This window comes from Eufriesea mexicana, unplaced genomic scaffold (genome assembly GCF_001483705.2).
Source record: "Eufriesea mexicana isolate 0111107269 unplaced genomic scaffold, ASM148370v2 scaffold4687, whole genome shotgun sequence".
NCBI lineage: Eukaryota > Metazoa > Arthropoda > Insecta > Hymenoptera > Apidae > Eufriesea > Eufriesea mexicana.
The window spans coordinates 161,875-170,867 of NW_016912658.1; positions in this window are offsets into that span (position 1 = coordinate 161,875).

Genomic DNA, 8,993 nt, shown 5'->3' on the forward strand with positions numbered 1-8,993 from the left:
TAAGCATTATTCATCACGGAATGGTACAAGTATACACGGTTCGTACGTGAATTAACTCTGTTATTTTGGACTGCGGGGAAAGGTGATACATCGCGGCTTTTCCCGTGTTTTCTTATCTTCGATGAAAATGTTTTGCTCGTGAAACGCGGAACAGGATGCCCTTATATTAAAGTCGTATAAAACCGGTCTATTATATCACTGAAACACTGGCGACGTATCTTTCGTGAGCTGCAAAACTTATCAGAATTATGATTTCTGAAAGATCCCGATATTTTGCGAATTAATTTCGTTGTACGTTGATGGATCTCGATACGAATAATATATTTAAAACAATTTCTAATTTCTGGTATCTTATTTTTCATTTTTTCGTGTCTTCTTCTAAATTGAAACATGTCGGTGAAGGAGCCAATTCTAAGGAGGATAAGGACAAGTAGAAATCCACGGACAATTTTAATTCTAAACCAACCTTCTTCTGCGAGAATGGAGAGGAGGAGAAACAAGAACTGTGCGTAGATAGGTAGGTACTTGCGTTGAGAGAAAGGTAATCTTAGGGCAGGTCGGTTGTAATTGGGGTACGCGAGGCTCCATTGTATAGAAAATTAGGCGGAGGTTCTTACAGCTGTTTTAACGACCGCAGGACGCGACTTTTCTAATTAAGTGCTTATCATCCGTGTCGTTGATAGCTCCTTTCCTCGCTATGTTAAAGGGGATGATTAGGAAAATTTTGTAAGAGCTTTCGAAGTACGGAGGTAAGGATGGATGTCATTCTATTTAAAAGTACTCGTTGAGATGCGAACAAAATGATCAGGTAAAATCCTTATATATCAAAATTAAATTCCAACGTAATTTTCCGAAAAGAATTTCCTTTTATTTCATACTATTGCCTCAATCAAATGATCGAATTTTGTTACTATTCTCCAGAATTGTAACACTATGTTGAACATTATTTCCTCGTAAATTTTTAAAGATATTCCTTTTGCAATCTATTTCGCATGTTTTATTTCTGATACACGAAGGAAATCTTTGCAGAAATTAATCAACACCCTCCAATTTTCCAGCGAGCAGAACTGGGTCGAAGCATAGGTAACACAGTCGCGTGTCTTTAAATCCCATCATCTCAAATTCAAATCCGAGTCGATAATGCCCCCCATCCGGCATTACGGAACAGTACCTCCCAGGCCTAAAAATAATTCGGCCTTCTTCCACGCGATAACGTTCCCTCGCGTAACATTCGTTATGACTCTACGACCTAGCAGAACTCGCTGGCAAACTTACGAGCAAGGACGGTGGCAATATGCGCTCGGACGAGAGAAACGGCAAAATAGGGGCATTGCCTTGGACCGTCTCTATCTGCATCGTATTATGCGCGCGATTGTCTCGTGATCTCGGCTTCGTTCGTTCCACAGCCGTAGTTCCGGATGTCCTTTTATTCCCCGCGTAGTTTCGCAGTGGCGGAGGTGTGGTACGGAAGTTGAACGAGCCACCCGGCTGCGAAACGAGCTCGAAGAAAAGGAAAGGCGGCTAAACGAAGTCGAAAGTCGGTGATCTTCCCCTGCGATCGTCTCGGCGTTGCATTGTATACGCGCGTACACGGCGAAATGGAGAAAACTGGTGAAACAAGGGGATGAAAGGAGAAACTTCTTGACTCGATAACCGGTCGAAATGCGAGATACAGAGGTGTTTGGATTCCTGCGTGGAACTCGCGTTTCAGAAGATATCGAATCTTCCCACGATGCAAGTTATAAGGCATAAAAATAAATTGGAAATTCTTATTCAAATTTCTTCCCCCCTTTATCTGCTCCTTCGAGCAAGTTATGCGTTATCTTCGTCCGTGATAGTATTCGTCCCTCGTGTAAATGAGACACAGGGGGGTGGAAATAGTAAGAATATTTATTGTCCTCGTGAAATACCATTTTCTGTTCCCTTTGCTTCATTTTTCTTTTTTTTCCCATTAATTTGACTATGGCAAGGATTTCCTTATAATATCGTTTCAAATATTAAGTTTCGTTTGTCATGTAGTCATCTTCTAAAATCTAAATCTCTCTCATTCGAGATACGCATCCATCGTACCGACGCACTCACGCTACTCGTGTTGCCTGATTTTAGGCCAAGGGTCCTTCCCGTAAAAATTCTTATCCGCTAACATCTTCAAGCATACGTGTCAGGAACAAAGGGTCCAAGATTCGATGAAAAGGACACCAGACGTATTTTGGCGACGAACGTAAAACAAACTGACCCGTATGCGGATGGTTCGGAAGAGACGGGCGTATCATCCGAAAGGGACGGTCAACATTTAAGAAAAGGGAAAAAGGGAAGAATCGGGTGAAACGGATTCGCACGAGGTCTGAACGACACGGCAAATATCCAGCCGGGTCCTCCAATAGGAAACGTTACACACAAATTGAATCGCATCCACTTCCTTTAGTCTCGTTCACGAAAAATGATGGCGGCTTTCGCGTTCCTTTATCTACGCCCTTCGTTCCTCGTGTCCTCTGTTCCATCCGCCCACTTCCTCTCTTTCTTCTTCACCCCGCCTCGTTTTGGCGCTTGTCTCCGATCTTCCTCCACGGGCAATCGAATAAAGCTTAAGGGATAAAACGGGAATAAATAAAAGACAGAGGAGCTTCTTTCGATGAAAGGATCCATTGAAACACACCGCCATTCTGCCACTGCCTGTCGACTCGAAGCAAACGCCTTTACGGAAGTGTCATCGCCAACGGTACGAACCAACTTCCCAACGGGATTCTTGGCTGAATTTGACGAACCTGATTCTTTTCGCGAGGCTTTCCTTTCTTGCCTTTTCCGGCCTCGTCTTGTCTTTCTCTGCTACCCCCTTAGCCCCTTCCGTTCGGATAGAGCTGTCTGAGATTCGCGAGGGAAGGCTTTGAGATTGTCTCTTGAAATTTCTTCCCTTTCCTGTCCCTTATGCAGTGATCTTATTCTAGAGAATAACGTGGAATATATTCCGACATTGCGTAACGGTGTTTAATCGTGGACAAATATTGCAACGACGCGTGCATTTTGAAATTGGAATTTTCTAGAAAAGAATCGTCGTTCGGATCACTTTTCCTCTTCATCGTTCATTCATTTTTGTACCACGTACACGATGACACAATTTCACACCTCAACCTAGATTCGTTGTACTCGAAACCATCTCATTTACGTACCAAATATGCAACAATAAAATTATATTTTTCTGCTATCCCTTCGTAGACTCAAAAGTTGAATGTAAATTTGATACACACACGATCCACGTGTATGTAAGATAATATGTTTTAGGGATTGACGGTGGTGGCAATTTATTAATAAATTATAACTGCGTACGAGTGGCGATTATCACTAGGTTTACGGACGCTATCTGTATACCTATTTCTACATATTTGACACCTGTCAAATTGTCAGGTATAGGAAACCACGTGTCATTATTTTTTAACGATTAGTTTCATTTAAAAACAATTACAATAGTAACAGTCTTAATGCAAATTAACTAAATCTGTTACCATCGTGTAATTGGAGCAACCTATCCGTCAAATTCACGGGTTCTGTAAATCTAGTGTTAAACACACGAATTATCTCTCTACATGTTTACTTCGCAACTCGATAGCGACTCAATTTGCAACAATTAAAACCGTCCACTCCAAACTGTCTACAGAAACTGACCTCCGACCACTCTCAACCTTCTTCGTACATCTTTCCCACCATGCACGTGTAAAGAGACCCTCATATACATTACTGACTCAGGAAACGTACATACATTCGAAATAGGTAGTCATCCCCCGTTACTCACCATTTCAAAAGTACAGAAAGCATCCTAATCAATCCATGACTAGGACCAAGGTTATCATCATCCCCACTCTCGGAAAAATATATAAAGACCCAGAAAAACCGCTGAAAAAGATCATTGTTACCGTGACACCACCGTTCTGCCGAATTCTCGAGTGTACATTCTTTAATAAAATTATTTTATTAAAAGTCTTGCGAGTTTTCCCGTGACACGCGCATCCCATAATCCGACGCATCGCTCAGGGTTTTTCCCAATTGACCTGGGCCTCGCGAAAATTCGCGATACCACGATATTTATATACTCGGAAAGAGCAGTAAAATTCGCCGATTTTACTATCGCGAAGTAACAAACGTTAGACAGACGTTACATACGCGTAACGTTGCAGCAAATAAACACCTAGCCTACAGAAACGAACAAGTGGCCCACAACTCTGAGCGAATTTACGACCAGAACTGTGTATTGTTTGCCAAAGCGGTATCAAATAATTACGCGTAACTAATTTCCGTCGATAACCAGCAAGAACCAGCGCACCTGGAGCCAGGCTGCAATCGCTACGCGCGTTACCTTGAACAATGAACGAAAGATCGCTTCTTGACGGAGATACACGACTCGTCGGAATACGTTGCCCTCGCGAAATGTTCTGTCTGTTAGACACGTAATTTCGGGAAACTTCCATAATTTATCGTTCGACGATTTCACGGCGAACTTGCTCCTCGATCGTAGCTCGCGACATACGGAATTCGGAATCGTTAGACGTGCCAAACTGTGTCAAATGTCGCTGATTGCGTACCTCTGAGATACTTCGCGTTGGGTCAAATGCGACGCTGATAGGGCTGGTAGACGTGACTCGTCCGTTTCGGTGGAAATACGGAAAAATAGAGGAACTACCGGAACAACGATAAAATTCTGTTCCTCCAAGTATTCTTGAATAGCAAGTAGGAGCTTTCTGCAATTGCATTCGCTTAAAGTGTCGTAAAACTTGCGTATATGCATCAATGGGTTTACGGAACGAGGAAATTGCTGATTTTAAAGACGTTTATTTGGATAGTTTCGTTTCGCTGTTTCGATATGACGTTGCTTCCTAAACGCCTCCGTTGATACCGATTTTATGATACTTGAAGAGTATTTGGGATGGGGGAACGAGAGAAAAGTGATAGAATTTATTCTTTTGCTGCTATCCTGAAATACGTAGTATTCGATGGATGTCGTTATAGGTAAATTTGGAGGATTTATCGCGATGAGAAAGGGACGAATGTGGAAAATTAGGTTACGCTCCCTTCGTGAATTTTCATGATCGTGGATTAACGATAAACGATAAATTCATAGCGCGATGTCGTATCGTTTCATATGGAAAATAACTCTTTTATGCTTCGCAGTTGCTATGATTCGTGGCTACGACACTCTGTGAGGTTTCATGAAAATTTCAACTTGGTCGTTGCGGTATAATAACTGCTAAAGCAATAAAGAATATAACGGCCTTTCGGTATCTCAGTGGCAAGTCAAACTTTCATTGCAATTTTGTGGATATATAACGGTGTACGCGCATTTGCAAAAAGGTCGACTACGGAGTGAAAAATGGAAGTTATAACGCCGTTTGGAATTATTCAGATAAGGTTTTTTCGACGTTCAACATCTATATGCAAAAATAATGCGGATTTTGCAATTTCGTCCTGTGCCTGTGACACAACTTTGGCTAACGTCCAAGAGCAGTTACCGCTACGCGGATGACGCGGAATTCTTGGATCCACGTTTCTTTCTACCTTCCGATCCCATTTCGTTTCCATTTGCTATAAAATTGCGCCACGATCCTCTGTAACGATATTCCAAACTCGAAGATTTAATTTCGCCCCGCAGTATGTCATCATTTTGACCATATCTCTGCTATATAATTCTGTTTCCGAATATTCAAAATCTGCAACGTACTACACGTGCATATCGTTTGAGTACCGAATGATAATAGCGACGGATAAAGAATATTAAATCTGTAAAATATCACCTTTCGTCGGCCATAATTTAAATAATCGTGTTATCATTCACGATTGCGTGCCATAACCTACTTTCTATCACGAGTGAATAATTATTCGAGGTAAAAGATAGAACAGATAAACAATGAGAGTTACGACGTACGTCATACACTTTTTAAATAACACACGCTGCTCTTCGTTATCTCTGAAACACTGCGTTTATTATTTGAAATTCTTTTCAAGACGCGTACCGTACTGTTATTCTAATAAAACGTGTTTCGGTTCGACTATAAAATACATTACCAGTGATCGATAAAAATAGCATGGAAAAACACGAATCATAGTATATATTTTTAAACTGTCAGGCTGTTAAAAATAATTGGTTATATAAATACAGTTTACACGGTGAACGGCGTCTACGAAACAATATTCTTGCGAAAAATAAATAAACCTGACAAATAGCGTTAGATACAACGAATTATTGATAAGCGTGAAACGTTTGGACGTTCACCTCTCCCGTGTGTTTTTAAAATGCATGACAGGCTATACGCCATAGATGATCGAATCATTGTCGTTTTTGACGTCCGATTTTTATACCGGGTTAGCAACGAATAGATCTGAATTTTAAATTATTGATTTGAAAGTTATTCCTCTGATCCACGCTGCTATAGTTTTCACGTTGCGCGCAAAAATTGCCAATTTGAAACTTTAATGTTCCTCGATCTGTACCAAATAAAATTCGCTAAAATTATTCCGATGGATTGATACGCAACAAAGGATGGAACAACGTTAAGTTTCTTGATACTAAATACAATCGGACAAGTTGTTTGTACGAACGAGAATTTTCAAGTCAGAGATTAATCTAAAATTTCCTTTCCTCTCAAAATTGCAAAATCAAAATTTGTCAAATAACACAGAAATACCTACAGATTATTATGGACAAAATGCCGTTTCAATTTCTTATTTTCATCTCCTGCGTGGTATCGTGAAATGCATAACAATGTTTCAAACCACCCCTCGATTATCCTGAAACTCTAATTTTATTTTCCCTTCCATCCCCCATCGTTTTCAATTTTATACCGAATGTCCTTCCATCCACCGTCTCATACATTCGTCGAAATCGCGTCATTCGGAACAGTTTGTAACAATTACGATGAATCACGCAGACGCGAAGAGGATTGCAGCACTTCCGTTAGCATTATTTTTCGTTGGTCCTTTAATCTTCCATAACGTTTCTCCGGTACTCCTTAAATTCATCATCAGACACCCGTGTTTATAAAGAAGCCATCCACCAGCTATCCCCAACCCTCCGACTACCCCGATACTCCATCACTCGCATCTTCATCCCCTTCGCTACACAATCTGTAGTACTACGGTCCTTTTAAATCTTTGTTTCCGTGTGTGTATATATATATGACATGGTAAGGAACTCTCTCGGAGAAAGAATCGCTTTTGCGATTAAATTGTTAATAAAGAGGGTCATTAGAATTTTCATTAAAACTTAACTTCTTTCATTCTGCCACGATACAATTGCATTAGGAGTGTTCATCTGCAGCGACTCACCATTGCGCGTTTATCCGCTTTCGAATCTCTTGCTCCATTTGTAAATGTCGACTCACTACGGAGAATTCGAGTCTAAAGAATCAGGCTTGACACGCGTGTTCTTTTGCTTTTGTTTCTTCAAACCCAGGGTCACGACATGGGACCCTGTTAATGAATAACCGTTGGATGAAAGCACAGTATCATCCGAGCCGAGATGAACGTCTGGTTTCACGAGACGAAACTAGGTCTAATGTATAATAGAAGAGAAAAAGGAGCAACTCGAAGTTTCCTCTGCTTTTCGAATTTATTTTATATTTCTGTACGCGGGTATTTCGAAGCTGCTTCTCGCAGTGGCGTGTCAAGTGAAGTGTTCATTATTCATTCGAAACGAGATTCACAGCATTCAAGAACAATTAAGTATCTCTTTCTTTAACTTTACACAATAAGATCCAAGCACTAGAACTCTCGTCTAGAAGAAACGACGATGCTTCCACGTTTTACCAGTTTCATCTCGTCGATTCGAGACCAGGTCTCATCCATCTTCGGAGGTTAAGGTGAAGTGGACTCCAACGTTCCGTATAAAACGTCAACGGAAGACAGAGTAACATTCGCGGATAAATTTCCTTCTGTTATCTTTATCCGGCTCCTCGAGACGTCTACATTTCGCTAAATATCCAACGTGGAAATATTTCATTTTTCCCTGAAGCTTAACTATTTCTTCTTTTTCTCTTTGAATCTTTTCTTCGTCCCGTTAGCTTCGCCTTATTAATTTCCTTGCTCTCCTTATTCACTCGCATGAACCTTCATTTTATATCATTCTCTTCGCTTCTATGATCGTCTCATCTTACCTGCAACTCCTCTCTTCGTTCAACTCTCCGGTTCACCGAAATCACTGGAAAGATGGTGCCTGGAATGGACGAATCCGTTGTTGGAAATTCCACACCGAGCGTTCTACCAGGAGATTGGTCTTCGATCCTAGGTCGGACAGCCGTGTGTTCCCGATGGTGCTTGAAAAGCTGCTAATTACCATTGATTTGCACGCAAGCTGTCGTAGTCGTGGGCACGTGGTTCGCTCTAGAGGCACGTCTTCGATGATAGCACGCCAGCTTCCGTGGAAGCAATTCGAGGCTAGTCAAAGATGGTCCAGCACGCCGGCTCGGTCTGTAATCATTTGACCAGCAATTTGCGTCCACGTCGAGGGCCAGTTTACCGTTAATGGCCTATCCGCGTGTCCGTATGGACATCGAAGATATTCCGCACGTTGGACGCCGTCGAATACGCTCGTTTTCGCCCGGTGTATTTTAGGTAAAACGCAAATTACGCTCTTCGAGCCGTGTCGACCACGGCGCATTTACGCGGCACGCTTCAACGACGTGTAGAACTTGAAATTATGTATCGGGCAGAGCGCAACGACTACGCAAATTGCGAGCAATTTGCGCGACAATTTATCGCGAGTTTAGGGCAGCGGTACCCCGAAGTCAAAGCTCGGCCCATGTGACCTGCTCTCGGACACCTTTTCCATTCGTTTTAGAGGGTGCTCGCATGAACAGGTGCAACAAAATTGTCACTCTGTTTTAGATAGCTCCTGGTCTCCCTGCTGTTACTGCATTCTCGTCTTCGTTGAATATTTTCGACGGAGTAGCGATATAAATTGCAATCGCGGTACTCTCACTCGTGGCAATGGAAATTGCTGGAAATATGGA